Here is a 17,177-nt window from a genome sequence, read left to right as displayed (position 1 = left end):
AGCAAGTAAAACAGCATGGTCTGTCGTAAAATAAAGGCTATAGTCTGTCAGTATCTTCTGGGGAGAATGTGTGTGCCCCTTTCAAAAAACTGTCTGGCTACATCGAATAATAAAAAAAAAACATAATCCATAATTTAAATGGTCGATCGATAAAAGCAGGCAAACCTCAAGGATGGGAAGTGTATTTCTTGGCTACAGGCCACAACTAGATATCTGGTATACCTTAAGGTGAAAATCATAATTTTGCAATTACCTTTCAAAAAAATATCTAAAAATCTAAAATCTTCTGCAATTCTACACAATATCTACAGGCCTTTGTTAGTCGTCAAGTCACAATAGCTTACTGCTGGATTAGTCTATTATTAACAAAATCGTAGTACTGCAAAATACAGTATACGATATTAGAGAGTTGATAATCTCTGGCATACTACTTGTCAATAAGATGAAAAAGTTAAGCATAAGTTCCGCTACAAAGTTGCTGAAATACCCTTTGGAACAAAAAGCCACACGCACACCAAAAATGCTACGCTAAGCTTGTTGAAATAGCAGTCTCAGTTCTAATTTCTGGTGACAGCTGAAGGCTTTCAGTAGTTATTTCGCCAAGGTAAGCCTTTGTACGTCAGACGTTAGCAAAGACTCGACGTATAGTAAAACTGTAACTTCGATTTTACAAGTTTTCAAAGATGTTGTATCCGCCTGGATGTGTCGTCGACGTTATAAAACAACACGAACCGCTCTATCGCTAACTAAGAGTAGCGAGTTTTTTTCTTTAATTCGGACATAACAAAATGTGCCTTGACATTCGAAATACTTGGTTTAGGATGAAATCGGTTGACTAGACAGCCGCGGTTAAATTTGCTAAAAAAAAAAAAAAAAAAAGAAGGCGCGTATTTGGAAACTAGTAGGGTACACAGTGACTTCGAACTTATTTCGTCTCACTCAAGATATCAAAAGGAACCAATTATAACTAAAGATTATAATATTTTATTGAGAGGTTATTTAAGACAATCAAATAAGCAGGCGAGATTTAAATAGTTGTAACTTTCTCCCGGTTTGCCATACGTAATATGCAATATGAGTAACTGCACAGGGTTTCCCTAAATCCGAGAAGCTACACGGGTATCCTTCGTATTCTAAGTTAACAGATAACCCAGTTTAAATCCACAGCATTACATATCTAGAAATAGCTTCGTTCGTGCACTACTTTCCATCTACTACTGCTACAGAGAGTTCGTTGAAGTTGATCTTCCCTTGATACGAAGACAAATATATTAATACGTTCAGTATAATATGGTCTGCTCTATACAAATTAGTACAGTTAAACGAGAGTCTAAATTGGGCTAAAATTTTCACTGCCGACCTTCTGTTTATCAGACTTTATTTATGATATTTCTAGAACATTGATTTTTAAGAAGTGTTCTATTTATGCCTGCTGCAACGTTCTTAGAATAGGATAGACGGTCTAGCTAGATAAAAGAAAATACGAATTGTACTGTCTGTAAATCTGTGTACTCTCTTGTACGCCAAATGTTCTGGACCAACTAGAATAATACTTCTAGGTATCTTCCTCTTAATCAAGTTCGTTAAAAATAAGAAAAAGATGCTTACAAATAATGATTATCTATGATCATCTATTGTTTATAATCCAATTCTATACATACCGTTCAATTATCTAATTTAATTTACGATGTTGATTCAGCTCTAAATTAGGGTACTGTGACTTTGCTCTAGGACACACTGCCTAAGTTAAACTTGTTCGCTGTAGGACGTTTTTATTCACGAGGTTAATGTAGCTCGAGCATTCTGATCCCGCACGCTTCTTCAATTAAATTAGCTATTTGCAGATCTAATTTATATGTTGGAACATCTAATTAGGAAGTTATGGCATTTTTTTGAGGATGTAAAGATAGCAAAAGCTAGCTATGGATCATTGGGTCCTGTTTGGAACCGTGATCCAGCAGATGTTTTAGTAAACCTTTCAATATTGCAGTAGATTTCTCGGTATTGTGTAAATATCGTGATACAATAGTGAATGTTTCGGAATTATAGCGTATCGCTACAGCCTCAGCTCCCGCACCGTCGTCAGGCGTTTTCTCAGACAATGGCAACGGAGCACTACTGCAAATGCGATTTGTTCGCTGGACACTTCGTCGCTATACAACAATAGAACGAAAACTGCAACGATTAGGACTTAATATTGGTACGCGCCATATTACTCGGTTGTGTACATACGGTCTAGAACGGTATGAACATCTTGACCAGTTTTCAAAACGTCGAATCTTCAGGGCTGCTCTACATAGCATTCTGGTACCGTACCTGGAAACACCTGTTTTCTTTGCTCGAACCGAATCGCTTCCCTTTCATAACAACTCCGTTGAACCTTGCACGTACACACCTCCGTATTTTCTGAAGCGGATCGCCTCTAATTCTAGGTTTCCTCTGCACGCGCCCATAATTTTTGGCAACGTTGACGCCGAGCCACCAATCTTTTGCTCTGAGAGCGATCGCTGGAAATGACATGGAAGCGCTTCAAGACCCCATTTACAATTCTCCGAATGCCTACATGCCCACGCGTCTACCCGAAGTCACAGAGCAGGATTGCGGCTCCAGCCTAGACCCAGTGGCAACAGCGCATTATTTTCTTTGACTTGGCATAGGGACTCGTTGACGAAAACCTACTAAGGAACATCCATATCAACTCTGATGATGATGTCACTCAGACGAGGTTTGCCGGTTACATTCTTTTGACATCTGCCACTCTAAGACCACCTAACTTTATGACAGGCACCATCAAGAGTTTTGCATACGACGTGGATCCTTTGTTCCAAGCCGCGCGAACGCAAAACATTTGGCTGCTGTTAGCGCGAGGATGTTCAGCGACTTCGCACACTACAGCAGACATAGAAACTTGGCCCACTACGGACGCTAACTGGGTTTAACGACGGTTCCTAACTAGCTGTATTCGATTATTGCGTGCGAGTTTCGCAAGCGCCGTGAAGTGAGGCAACGACACTGCAGTGTGGCAATTTATGAAATCATCACACAGATACCATCCTATGATATCTGTTGGGAACGCCTTGAACTCAAACGGCAATTCGACACGCTTCAACGGACACCGGTTTTTTTGGGAGAACGCGTTACAGGTTTTCGTAAGTTCCTCGGACTTGGATAGTAATATTCTTTCACTGCTCGCATATACGAGCCTTGTACTTATTTTACGTCGCTAGTTTATTTAGATCAGTACTGACTTGGGTCTGACAAAAGCCCATAAGCGATCCTAAAAAGTCGCTCATACGACCAGCCGTAGACACCTGCTAAGGCTCGGACACGTTGCCCAGACCTCAAGTCGTAAAGAAGTGCTAGCTTTGGCGGTCACGCGACTCCTTCTACAACCCCTGTCAACCGCCCCACCACGGCCATTTTTGATTGGCTTATTCTTTTCGCTGTTCAGCTTCATTTCATTCTCTCTGGCATAAATCGCGACTACACATTAAGACAGGCACGAATACGATTTGTGCGTCCTACATTTCTTCCTTATATAGCAATAGCGATTTAAAGTATTACTGGTAGACGCCGTGTATATATATATATATGTTCTGAGCGCTTTTTTAAGTGTAGCTCTCTATTTAAATGTCTTAACTCGAGTCGTCGTCCTGGTATCAAGTAACAAATTACAGACTAAGCTTAATCAGGTGAGATCCTACCTAATGTTCTCCAGCGCTGGAAGGTTTCTTATGGTCCCTAATGCTCTTTAGAACTAAAAGAGAAAGCCCTAGTTTAATTAATTCTTGAGTTAATATAGCCTTTGAGAATTACCAGCATGGTCTAAAAGGTATCGAAGCTCTTGATGAAGTTATGCTCTCTATCAACCGAGCCAGATTGAAGGAAATGCCACTAAGTACGTCCATCTTTTCTCTATCCATTCCAACAAAGCAAGCTATTATTAACTGGCGAAATAAGTTCGCGAGCGCTGATGTCGCTGCTAATATAGGTAAAGACAGACGTTCTTATATCTTCGATATACGTCATTCTGCGTACCATTAGTGGTTAGTTTGGACGTAGTTCTCAGGCGTCTTAAAGGGCTACACAGGTCTGGAGAGGATTTAAGTATCTCAAGTGGGTTATCAGTATACCTATTCGAACTGTATGCCTTTTTGTTTGGAAGCTATTTGCTTTGTACCGCCAACTTCTAACCATCTGTTGAAATGATTGCACAGCATATTGCAAATGTATTCCTATCTACATGTTCCGTCTAACATTGTAGTAAGAAGATGTTTCGGCACCGAAGTGGCATGTCTACCGTGCCAAATTGCCACAAGTAAAAAGGAAACATAACAATAATGTATGTTAAAGTCCTCTATGAAACTGAGTTTTCAGTGTGAGTTATGTAGCTTTACGATTACACTGGTCGAAACCCAATTGGCACAGGAAATCCTATTTAAATGAATAAATTATAGATGATACAAGTGGTCCAACGAGAGCAATGTATGACATCTCAATTCTCCGACGGTAGCAAATTGCCCGAAGAAAAAATTACCTAATAATACTGCTTTCTTCAACTCAGCCCTTTTACAAAGATCACGAACGATTAATCAGTTTTAGGAACGTTAAATCCTAACAAGCGGAATCTAATGGATCACCTATTGTTTTTTAGTGGTTCAGTGAATTCAACTTAGTCATAATGCTGTCAAAGGCGGAGCGCATTAATAATTGCTTTCTGAAGGCGTCGATACAATAGGTGCCGCTCAACGAACTTTCGAGATTTAGTCTCGCTTTTTTCAATATTTTGTTTTGAGGGCAATCATACTTGACAAGCGCGAAAGGTTTCGAGAATCCAGATTTTCGATACGTACGATTGGCGCAAAAAGTTCTGCTTACCTTATCAATGCGCAGGCGCTGCATGAATAATAATAATACATCGATATCTATTAGATTATAACGTGGCGAGCGGAAATTACGGAATTATTATTATCACATAAGTATATATATACTACAACACTTGTTTTACTATAAACTATTATAACACTTTTTTTTTTACGAACAACATAAGTGCTGGCTAATTAGCACGTCAGATAGAGTGGGAGAAAAATTTTTGCTAAAGCCGCCCGGAGGAAACGTTCCGTTTCATGCAGAGTCGTCACTAAGAGCCTCATCAACATTCTCGATGATGTCAATATTTATTTATATCGTGAACAAATGCAGGCCCCACTGACACTAAACAACTTCCTGTTACACCGGTACGTAGGTTGCTTTGCAAGTTCTTATACAGATCTCATTATGGGATGCTACGCAACTTTGGACAATCTGAAGAGATAGCAGGCATTAACTTGGATGTTCATGGAATTATAACAATTTTTTTACAGTTAGCCTTCCTCGCGTACTAGATAGAAACCATATTCAAATCAATCTACTAATCTCAATATACGTTCGAAGAAAAGGAACATTGAGATGCTGTGTAGCCACGCCGTTAACTCTATATCTGAAGTCTACAAACAGAACACAGTAACAGAATTAGCCAATTCTATGCACTGCTATATTAGTCACCGCATCGTGCTACAATTCCTAATTTTCGAAAAGTCATTTAACAGCGTTAATATTCCACTACCAAACTCTTTCTCCGAGAGATCGTTTGCTTTCGTAAGCAGTCATCAGTGCGATCCTAAACAAGTTCGGCCACAGATCTAAATAGATGTTTCGAGTTTTACGCTTGAAACTACCGTTAAGCATTGCCTCGGACGGCTGAGTTTGAACTCTAGCACGAAACGAACGGTTTGTCTACGCCCGACTTCAAATCTAGACCCCATGTGCCTTTAGGCTTTGTAGGCAAACAGTTTAGCGGCTAGAACCCAAAGCTACAATACGTGTTCTGAATGCTTGTACACTGTGAATCTATTGTTACTATCAGCAGGGTTATACTTCATATTACAATCCTATTGGCATTCGTTTATGGATATGCAAAAATATGGATTCGAGGAGAGCTTACTTTTAAGGCTCTATTGTGCTATTCTTTCCTTGAACTACCCCCGTGTTCCTGTATCTTGTTAAAATGTAAGCATATCGGCATACATTGAGCGAAATAAGATTTCCCGAATAGCTAGCTGTTTGCGGGATCACGCAATGGCGGTGTGCTTCGGGCCTTGTATAAAGAAAAGACAGACCCGTACATGCCATTACAATATCTAGAACTGGCTTGTAATGTATCAACTGCCATTTGTTGGTAGCCATTAGTTTCCGCCTAGATTATGGGCCACAACATCGAACAACGTCCAGTCACTTAGATGCCGTCAAATCTCATTACTTCGAACTAACGAAATAAGCTCGCATAACGTCTATATTGCACAAATGACATATAAGATCTAGTAGTAGACGCCTCATACCTATAATATACGTTTACCCTGTAAAACTATGCATTACGCGTTAAGCTCCAGCCTTTGCATTTCGTTTGTGCTATACAAGGTTTTATGTTAACTATATACATATGCTTATCATCAGAACTCGGGGACTTCTTATGGTACATGCAGGTGTCTATATATGCCGGAAAAACTACGCTATGCAGCATATCAGCTAGCACAACCGTATTTTCTGAAAGCACGCTGTTATAAGGGATCGGGCGGAGCCTGTGCACGCTTTTGTTTGCCTTTACGTAATGTACCATAGCTTTTTCTAAGTGTTTCGCGGCTAAAAAAGGCGGTTTGGGCTTACGGGTAGTATGCTTGAAAAAATACCCTGCAGTATGTAGATTTAATAGGAATTCGAGAGAAATGTCTAGATGTTTTTTAGTGTAAAAGTCTTGAATTGAACAAGGCTGAATTATAACATGAATTTTATTTGAAATGACGTGCACCTTCGGTACGTCAAAATGTAGCAAGTCCATTATTAGCTGGAGACAGTATCTTTAAAAAAGCAAAACGGTTTCAATATTTCATAGATAGTTTGATTGATTTCATCACGATTATATTTTCAGGCAATACATAGATATTTGAAGGTCCGATTCTCTCAGATTATCATGCAAACAGGCAGTTTTCCAATAAAACGTATTTATCATAGCCTCTGTGTGCTTGTGCCAGACAAGTGGAGCGTAGCGACACCGTTGCAAGATAGACCTTCGCCGGAAACGAGAATATGAGCGATGTCCTCCTAGTCGGCCTGATGAAAATGCTAACTGAAATGACATACCTGCTATAGTAGATTCAGGAAGAAAACTATTAGGTCAAAAGGATACCACTATCAGGCGATTTTTTACGCGCTCTTTTAGATAGATTAATTAGATTTTAATAGATTATCCTTACCAGGTGAAGAGTGGGGCTCCGCTAGGGGCGTGCAGTATTGTTGGATATATTTCAGCCAAAGCCGAAAGAAGAGCGAAAAACTTCTCGCTAGCAAGGAAGAGTGGTCAATCATATTCTCCAAAATGTACTGTTTTCCGCACACTGACAGAAGCTTACCTGCTTACCTAAGAGCCCCTGCAAAGGACCAGAAGGTGGACTGCATTCATGAAAGGGATCGATAGACTTCTGAAGACTGGGTTAATATAACATCTCACCTTTCATTAGGCTCCAGAAAGTTACCAGTTACAAAAGCGCTTCGCGTTATGATACGTGACACGCATAATAAGAGGGTGACGTCGTCGCTTTTCCAGTTATCTACACCTGTAATCATCAGCTACGATTCAGCCTGGATCATCGCTAACAAGTTTCTTAACGGGATGCATCCTTGGCAGTTGTGCGAGTACGAAAAGTTGACTTGCGTAACACCTAAGTTGCTCATATTTATTATGCTGTTAACATTTAATAGATACTGCACCTTCTAGTGTTTTTATACGATGGTGAGATAGAAACATCTATCGTTTCTACCTACGTTAATTATGTCCTATGTCTGAATTGCGAAATTGTGATGGTCAATGAAGACTTCGTTTACTAGATTTTGCTAGTAGAATATGAAACCCGAACCAGTCTATGCAAGCCATCTTTCTCTGAAGCCTGCGGATAGAAGGACGTGACAGCATCCATTTCGCGCTATATCAAGCGCCAGACGGTCAACTAACTAACGTGACGATGTCGATTTGCCCGAACAAGCAACGGGTGGCAAAAAAAACCCCACTAGAAAGCACCAGTAGCTACAGGAGTAGTAAGAAACAGCCGGACTGCGTAGAGTACTAAGAAAATAATATCAGAAGCCGAGTTCAAATCAAACAAGAGAAAACTTACTAATAGATTTTATGGAAGTTTGAATACCTGAGAAGGCGGGCGAAACTCGACGTTTAGTAAATGAATCGATCGTATATGACGCGGCTAATTCGTGCTATTACTCGTGCTCGTAATAAACGTCGCGCCACGTGGGGCGTTCTTGGTAGGGACGCGCCCAATTTACTCGTGAAACGTCATGCATTTATAACAAGAAATGTAGATACAGCTTAGATCAGCACTTTTAAGGCGCGTTTTTTATACGTTTTTAGAATTTTAGAATTGCCCGTCCCGAGCTAATGTTTCGTCGTCGACTCGTCTGGCCACAGAATGACGAGACCCGAAATTTTAGTAAATATTCTAAAACACAGGTTAGCGCATAATACAATTATCTGTGTCGATATTTAGCATTCGCTGGTTTATTTTGAATAGATTCGTCGAGTATCAAGTTAAACGTAAATAGTCCCATTAATTTGTGCACTTACGCGCCCACAAATGCCCACGATGCAGAAGAAATAGCTCTATCCCCTCTTCTCTAGTGATTAAGCGTATTAAAGGTATTCAGTCTGACGTGTCTCTCCGAACAGGGACTGTTTCAATTTTAGGTGTACTGAATTAGACTGTCTTGCCGCTTTGCTATTTTTAGATGAAAGAAATATTGATGAGTTGAAGGAACGGGTTAGGTTCGGACACTCTGTTTGTCTTTGTTTTCGTTTCAGCTTGCGAAAACTTCACACGTAGCTTCGCACTATTTCAGTTGGCTTCCTAGCCGCTAGCGGTACGAGGAGGCACTTCGTGTTACACGTGATTCGATCAAATATAATGGACTCAGAGAAAGGATCCCGGACTCGCGTAGCCTGCTTCGGAGCTGTCCCGAGAGAGTGGTCTACTTATTGTCATGTTGACACAAACCACGGCCACGTTGCGAAGCTGTCCGCTCTAAGCATAGGGAAATATTCGATTATCCGTTGCCCGAAATGTCTGCTATGACTTTTCTGCCTGCGTATGCCGTAGTATCGAGCAGTTCGCGCCGTAAACAGTTTCACAGCAGAAACTAGCAGTAATCGTTTAGAAGTACAGAGGACGAAGCATGTTCAAACACACTACTATCATTCATTAGGCTTAGATTCACATATAGAGCTAGTGATGTAGTAAACTTTGCTTGTTTGACTGCCCTCGTTTATAACTATTCAAAAACTTAATAGCGTCCAAAATGCTTCATGGGGCACGACAAGCTCTGGCTTGGATTCAGAAATTCTCTTTAAATTTACGCGTTGAGGGCCATGTGTTCGTGTTATTCGTTCGTAATGGAAATACACAAAGAGCTACTTCGTGCGAAAGTTAGCTACCTAGTAAGAAATAGATAGCTTAATAAATGTTTGTAATTAAGAGACTATATAGGTGAGCAGTGTAGGAATAGAGAATTGAACTACCTCGAGGTAAAACGGCGTGCCAATTTCCACTGTCGATGGTCTTACTTTAACTTAGGGTAACCGCAGAAATTTTCAAGCAACCCTTGGGTACCTATATAGAATGATACACAAGCAATGATGTGACAATATTGACAATTTTATGATGAATCCAACTAACCCGGTTCACCTAGCTATCGTTTTCTTATAATAGAAAAACTGATTGTCCTCCGATCTTTTTATGGTATCCTGACCAATTTAAATAAAAAGTCGTAATAGGTCAGACAAAATCTTACTCTTTCAGTATATTCCCTAAATATGTAAAAGTCGATCTTTAAATCGACGTTCATATTATTTAATAGAGACTTGGTCACGTAGGATGTATATCTACACTCGGTAGTCAATATTTTAGTTAAATATTGCTGGCCAATTCAGCGCTTATGCATGTCTGCCTAGAAGGGTGTCAAGATAATAATATCGCAAAAACATAATATATATACATCACAAAAACGATAAAATACAGCAGAACGACAACAGCGCTACATCCTTTCTCGTGATTAGCTTTAGAGAAAGATTTTCGGAATTCTGAGATGGAAAAGGTATACGATTTTGTGCAGAAACGATCGTATTCATAGAACATAAGTAAAAAGACATCGGTGAATTTTCAGTTGCTATGTAAATTAACCTCTCTTTTTTCTTGCAAAGACCTTGTTATAGACCTAGTCAGCCCTGGATGCAGTAGAACTCGTTCAGTAAAATCCGAAATACGTATAGTCTTGCTGTCTAGACGTGGTACCCATTTAAAAGCGGGATCGTACTTCCAATTAGGATAGATTACGTCTTAGGAACTACTAGGGCTAAGTCTCACATTTTGTTTCGATGGACGATCGACGAAACAAGCGTTACTCGACGCAAACGAACCTTGCCACTTACCTTAAAAAGTTAGTTATCACAGCAACAACTAAGTAACACTGCAAGAAATCAAGCAATTTACACTTCGACGTATTCGACGGTTTCCCGTGGCCTCTCACTTAGTCGTAAGAGGCCACGAGAAACCAAAGTAGGGTTATGGGGGAAGTATGGTTGCAAAGCTGAAACTTAAAGGAATTGACGGAAGGGCACCATTAGAAGTGGAGCCTGCGGCTTAATTTTACTAAACACGGGAGGACTTACCTGGTCCTGACACTAGAAAGACCAAGAGATTGATAGCTCTTTCTTGATTTGGTGGATGGCCGTTCTTAGTTGATGGAGTGATTTGTCTGGTTAATTCCGATAACGAACGAGACTCTAGCCTATCAAATAACACACGGAATCTTGTCTTCCGTGAGGTTCCTAAATGGGATCAAGTGTGTTTAACGCTTTGAAACAGAGCAATAACAGGTCTGTGATGCCCTTAGATGTTCGGGGCCACACGCGCGATACATTGAGAGACAAAATGAGTTTCCCAGCCTTTAACGAGGCTGGTAATCTTTGAATGTTTTTCTTAATGGGGATAGGGGATTGAACGAGGAATTCCCAGTAAGTGCTAGTCATTAGCTAGTACTGATTACGTCCCTGGCCTCTGTACACACCGCTCGTCGCTACTACCGATTGAATAGTTCAGTGAGATCATCTGAATAGACGGATATGTACTTTGTACGTGTCTGTATTGCAATGAAGATCAAACTTGATCATTTAGAGGAAGTAAAAGTCGCAATAAGATTTCCGTAGATGAACCCGCGGAAGGATCATTACTGATTCAAAATTCATTCATTCATTCACTCACATAAGCGAATGATCGTTGTATGATGTCTACGTCGTGAACGCTTTCGAGTCGAACATGGCGTTTATAGCTGTATGTTAAGGATCACGATTTTACTCGTTAGCAGAGTTTGTCGCGCGTCGTCGACACTGTTCGATTCGACAGTATGTTTTTCACAGTTGTGCTATCGAGAAGAAGACATCATAAGGCTCAATATGGGGGATCACTTAGTCCTTAAATCGAAGAAAAACATAGTCATTTGTGGAAACTGATGTGAGCTGTTTGAGTATTATGTTTTTGAACGAAAATTTTAGTATGGATGCACTTGTATCTATGCTACGTTTGTGTCAGTATATAGACATGCAGTACGTAGTTACTATTTCTTAGTAGTAATAGTAAAAATTATCTTTGATCACAAGGGTGATATGATAAGATCTCTATGTTATGTTATGCTTATCTGAAATCAAGTGTGACTACCCGCTGAACTTAAGCATATCAATAAGCGGAGAAACAGATATCAAATGAGGTTTCCATATCCTGCGTACTTAATGTTTCTACGCGACCATCAATGCACAGAGGAAGAGCTGTAAAAAAAAAAGGACAGAGCTGTGTAAACGTTACAGGGTGGGATAGTAATTAACTTCAAAGGAAGAATTCGTCATAGTTAGCTACTGTTCGACACTTTGAAGAACCCGTTTATTAGCTAGGCATTTGGCAGGTTGGGAATAACGTCCTACACGTACTGAAGAACGGTCAACCCAAGTACATACTACTATTTTTGTTAACGTTTGATCTCATTTTCAAATCTGCCGTTCATTATAGTAGTTTCTTTCTAGTCGAAATTTCTAGCGAAACGAAAGAGATAGAAGCGTCTTTGGTGCGTTTTTTTGCATAACACATTTGTCGTCAGAAAGGGCACAGTTTTCTATAAACCTGAATAGCATTTGTGACTTGATAGTAATAAAGTTATAAGATCTAGAGAATCCTTGCAGAAATTTCATTCATTTTCCACACGCTCTCTCTTAAGTATGATTTTTTTATATACAAAATTAACGGCCGTCTTGAGGAGAACAATATCTGTTGCAAATTGTGTCGTACAGATGAACTCCAACGGTTAATCCTTTTGAAGCTTTGGCATCTCAGGAACGACTCAGAAAGCAAGCTATACTTGTGTTGCCTTTACAAACTTCCACGAACGTTTGCATAATCTATCAAGGACTCCGTGTGGCGCGCTTGAAACGTTTTTGATGTTTCACCTCAGATAATTTGGTCATTTTGTACATCCCAGATCATCATCATTATCATCGTTACGCATTATAGGCGATTTAATTCTAGAACAGCCATTTAGGAAAAAGCGATTTCCATCCGTTTTTACGTGCGTTGCAGTTTTCACAGCATCTTTTAAGCCATAAAGTTCCGAGAAATTGTGCGCAGCGCGATGCCGTTAGTCGTCTACTGTTTGGCATAAAATATACGGCTCACAATTCACTCGTCGAATCGTGTCTCCATCGTGTGCTCTATCATATATATGTATATATATATATATATATATATATATATACAGAGTTGCAAATACTAAGATGCGAAAGGGTAACTATATAAACTTCACGATTTTGAACCACTGATTTTCAAAATTTCAGTTCATCAAGATTAGCTACCCACGAAAATCGGCATATCTATTGATTTTAAGTGACTTTAAGCGGTATGATACGTTTATGCGTAAGTTGAAACACTGATCTAAAATTCGACTAAATATGACGCTTTCTTGCAAAAAAACATTCACTAGAGGCTTATTTTTTGTTCGGAGTTCGCTTTTTTCTTAAAGCTCATATGTACAATTGTTCTTATTCTACCAAGTTGGTATGTTCATCCTGAGTGGCATTCTCAGCCGACTACATTTACAGCAGCTCGTGGCTCCCCTTTCGCCCTTCAACCGAAGTCTGAAACGGTGTGTAGTCTCTATTACGTAGCGAAAATGGATCGCACAAAAAGAGTAGGGGAAACGTATCAACGGTGATGAATTCTTTCAGCTCAGTGGTGGTGACGGCCACTCGTGTTGTGCTCTTGCTTCACTATGCGAGTCACAGTGGTAACGGTAGTATAACTGAGTCCTTTGCCGTGTCAGTACGCAAATGGTAAGGTGTGCGGTTTCGGGAACTGAATGGGATCCTGCTGGCTCTGGCCGCGTTGGCTCTAGCCGTAGCGGTAGCAGCGGCTTCCCTGGGGCTCGAAAGTGGGTCAAACGGGGCATATGCTTAGAGTGGGCTTTGAAAGGGGGTGCGATCAAAGGCTCTCCAGGATGAACGAGAGCAAAGAAGGTCTAGCCTCTAGACTACCATAGTCTGGGAAAGGGACAAACCCAAGCTGAGTCGGTCGCATGACGACATTGGAGGAACGAAAGAACACGGAGCGTTGCAGTTGTTGACGTTACATTGCCCATCCAACCATAGCGACCGCGATGGTGACAACAGTAATACTACAACAACAAAAAAGCAAGGATATACTGAGACCTACCCGCTCAAGCAAATCTAAGAGCGAAGCACTCAGTGGCTGCATCTTGCATTGTAACCTTCGACATCTACGTAAGCCGTAGCAAAAACAAGCCCCAGCTGTATTGTAGCAATTCATTAAAGTATCCTTCGTTCACGTTTTACTAATGTACCACATAGCGCCTTGCGATAAGTGATATCGTAACATTTTGCCGCTAAGCGCCAACGATTTTGAATAAGTGAACGTGGTCGTTTCGTAGGGGAATTTACGAGGGTGGAGCTGGGGAAAAAAATTACCACTAGGAGGCGCTGGATCTAGAAGAGTCGGGCACTCTTTTCTCCAAAGGATTTCTCAAGTGATCCGATAGGAGTGGAATTATTTTCGTACTGGACTCTTCTTGCAATCCCCATAACTGACAATGTCCTTCATGATGCGCTATTGCGAAATAACTTCAGTTAAATACACCTGTATCTCGACGTCCGCTGACACTATAAGAGACTTGTTTGCCTTTGAGTAGCCAATACATCGAATACAATATGAGCGTACTCGAATAAAACAGTTTCCACCCTCTGCATATTAGTTAAGAAGAAATCTCAGGATGTTGATACCCTTTTTAAAAATTGCCCCTTCATTGAATCCGAGACCACAACGATCGATGCGCAAACAATATCGATTTTTCCAAATGTAACGAACTTTTGTTTTTAGTGCGGAGCAGACATTCGACAGCGCAGTTCTAGTTCCGAACCACGAGCAGAGAATTCATAGAACATTTAACTGTTTTGGCAATCGTTGCCATCATCGAAGTACGAGAACTGCACAGATTACGTTGAAAGCAAGATTTGTGTTAAGTTAGTTCCGTGGGCGTAATTTGTGGGTATTTTAAAACAAACTTCCAGTTGTGAGTAGATGTGTATTCAGTATATCGCCCCGTTATAATGTAACAATGAGTGATTTAGACTTTTCTAGTGTATTTGTCGTGCAGAGGAGTGTGCGCAGATACGTAGAATCAATAGTGAGGGAGGGAAATCTGAGCAAGACTTGATCTAAAAAGGACAAGACAGAAGAAAACGTTCCATTTTGAGAACTATACTTGTAGCACAACAATCATTGTTCTGCTACTTGATTGCACGAAGTCTCGTGCCTTTCCTAAAGGAGTAGCGGCATAAACTATCATAGGCACGATAACATATTATTGTCACTTCGCCCTCAGTTAAAGTTTACCTTTCTGCGAAAAGTTCTGTTGCAAAGTAACCGTCACAAGGGCTTTGGTTCGGCTCCGCTGAAAATTTCCAGTGAATTAGTGCTTCTCCTTATACTTAAAGTGACAAGATCGTTTCAAATGTTACAACAGTTTGGCTGACGGTCTTGCTGCACGACTGCGGCATGAGCCGTAAAGGCGTTCCCTGGTCAACCAAGGGAATATAAATAAAAATTGTTTATATATAGCTCAATCACTGGTACCGATCGGCGAGCTTGTGACAGTTCGTAACAATATATTAACAAGTATTGTTTCATACTGTCAGCGTACCACGACGGAAAAACTATTTTGCTTAGCCCGTTTGTTGCAGCTAACTGCAACGTGAACTGGGTGAAGGAGCAAAGGCTAGCACCGGTAATCGTAACTATTGTTTAGGATCGGGCAGCCAGATGAGCATGATTTGCTGTTTTGCAAATGAAAAAAAATCAGCAGACCATTAAGCGGAAAAGGGTTTGGCATTAGATTTTTGTCTCTGGAACACTGGACTGGATGATGCAAGATTGTAGGCTGTGGTTGTCAAGATAGTTTAGTCTGCACAAAATAAGGTAGAGGGCTCTGCGGCAGTCGTTAGGATCGTGAGCAGAATAAGGTTGTGACTCAGGAAGCATGCGGATGTAACGAATAATGATCGTCGTGATCAACGTTCCGCTCTACAGCGCCTTATACCAAAAAAGTGGCGTGATATGTTGAAACAGGAGAGTTACTGATTCTTGGTCTACGACATTCTCAGGCCTTTCGTATAAGACTATTCCAATTCGAGCGAGGAATTGTGATCGCTCTAATCGTGAATGATGTCACTAAGGGTATTTTGCTGATGACTTCCTGAAAGCTGTGCGAGAACTATGCGAAACCGATTGCGCGAAAGGGACGGATCGACCGTCGGGAGTAAAATTATCGTTGCGTGTGCGGGGTACTTTGAATGAGCCCCGGCGACGAGAAGATCACAAGACCTTGACTCTTTTTGTTTGACGCCAAGGAACTGTAACTTAGGCTGGCCTTAGCGGCGACCCAAAGCGATAGATGCAAGTATGGAGTTCGGTTAACAGGTGTGGGATCGGTACCGCTTACAGAGGCCGGTAAAAAGGACCGACGAGCGATGGGACACTTGGTTGGTAAGTAAAACAGGTGGGACCGCGGTTGCTTATAACAGCAAATCGGTAAACATTTGATCGAAGGCGGTATTTCAATAAGGCAAGACAGTGGTCTGATAGCGACTGACATGACGCCAGCGGCAAGGTTGACCGCGCTCGAGCGGTTTGCGCAGCCCGGTGAACAGTGATAAGTCGAAACGCTAACGAGGCAGCGATTATGTGGACAGGTATGCCTAGAGCTGAAGGTTAACTTCGCATGGCAACAATACTCATCGGGCGATTCGTTTCGTCAGCGCCGCGTGGTACGTTGGCCGAGAGGATGCGTACTGCTTGGAAAGATGTGGTTAATTTGTGCTTTTCGATTGTGGCAGACAGCCACGAAGGCGGTGTGTGCTGACCGTTGGCGTCGGAAGTTAGAGCGGCTTTTGATGGAGCGGCTAGAGGAAAATCAACGTAGGCAGGCGAAAATCGCTCGGTGATTGCGGTGTCGTTACCTTAGTAAGCTACGATCCAAGTTGCACCGCTCTGTTCGAGTAGGAGACCTGGGTGATTTAAGGTTAGGTTAGGTTAGGTTAGGTAGGAACCTCTTCGCGGTGAAACTGCAACCCATTACAATATGCTTTACTATAGCTTTACAGTAGTATTGTTAGTGTATAATAATACATCTTTTTGCTTCAAATGCTGGCGAGTGATACAATGAAGAGATCGTTGTATGTTAAGGGAACACTTGTGTTTTACAAGCACTAGATACGCTGTGTTTACTCTGCAGCAACTACGATATGAACGAGTGTCGTTGATGATACTAATAATTATGCACTGTAACAATCACAAGTTTTGCGCGGGGCTGAACAAGCGTGCTACTTAGTAATGTTAAGAATGCTCCTGAAGATCTATGTTCAGCTGATGTCGGTGCTTAGTCGAGTGTTTCAACATGGAATGTCCAGTTCCCCAAAAGAGGAGTGCCGTTCCGATTTATCATTTTTGAAGACGGCGAACAAACACGTT

At 41.1% G+C, this 17,177-nt stretch overlaps 1 protein-coding gene and 2 pseudogenes across 2 annotated transcripts in view; 2 read left to right on the top strand and 1 right to left on the bottom strand.

The window, feature by feature from the left end:
- Positions 1-17,177, bottom strand: part of LOC111251406 (GTP-binding protein REM 2-like) — a 60,380-nt gene that overhangs the window by 32,521 nt on the left and 10,682 nt on the right. Inside the window, exons 2-3 of one of the 2 annotated variants that reach the window (XM_086991746.1) lie at positions 7,544-7,649; positions 7,290-7,463 (exon numbers count right to left, since the gene is read on the bottom strand). The exons of the other annotated variant lie outside the window; for it this stretch is intronic. The gene's annotated coding sequence lies outside the window, so the exon portion shown is untranslated. The remainder of the gene's footprint in view (positions 1-7,289; positions 7,464-7,543; positions 7,650-17,177) is intronic. 2 annotated transcript variants of the gene reach the window in all.
- Positions 10,664-11,317, top strand: LOC147755304 (small subunit ribosomal RNA; annotated as a pseudogene; the record flags this gene model as incomplete).
- On the top strand, positions 11,541-11,689 carry LOC147755303 (5.8S ribosomal RNA; annotated as a pseudogene).

The sequence above is a fragment of the Varroa destructor genome, unplaced genomic scaffold, assembly GCF_002443255.2.
Source record: "Varroa destructor unplaced genomic scaffold, Vdes_3.0 BEIS01000005.1, whole genome shotgun sequence".
Lineage (NCBI taxonomy): Eukaryota > Metazoa > Arthropoda > Arachnida > Mesostigmata > Varroidae > Varroa > Varroa destructor.
Note: the sequence above shows the minus strand (reverse complement) of the source record. Positions and strands in the feature narration are given on the sequence as shown.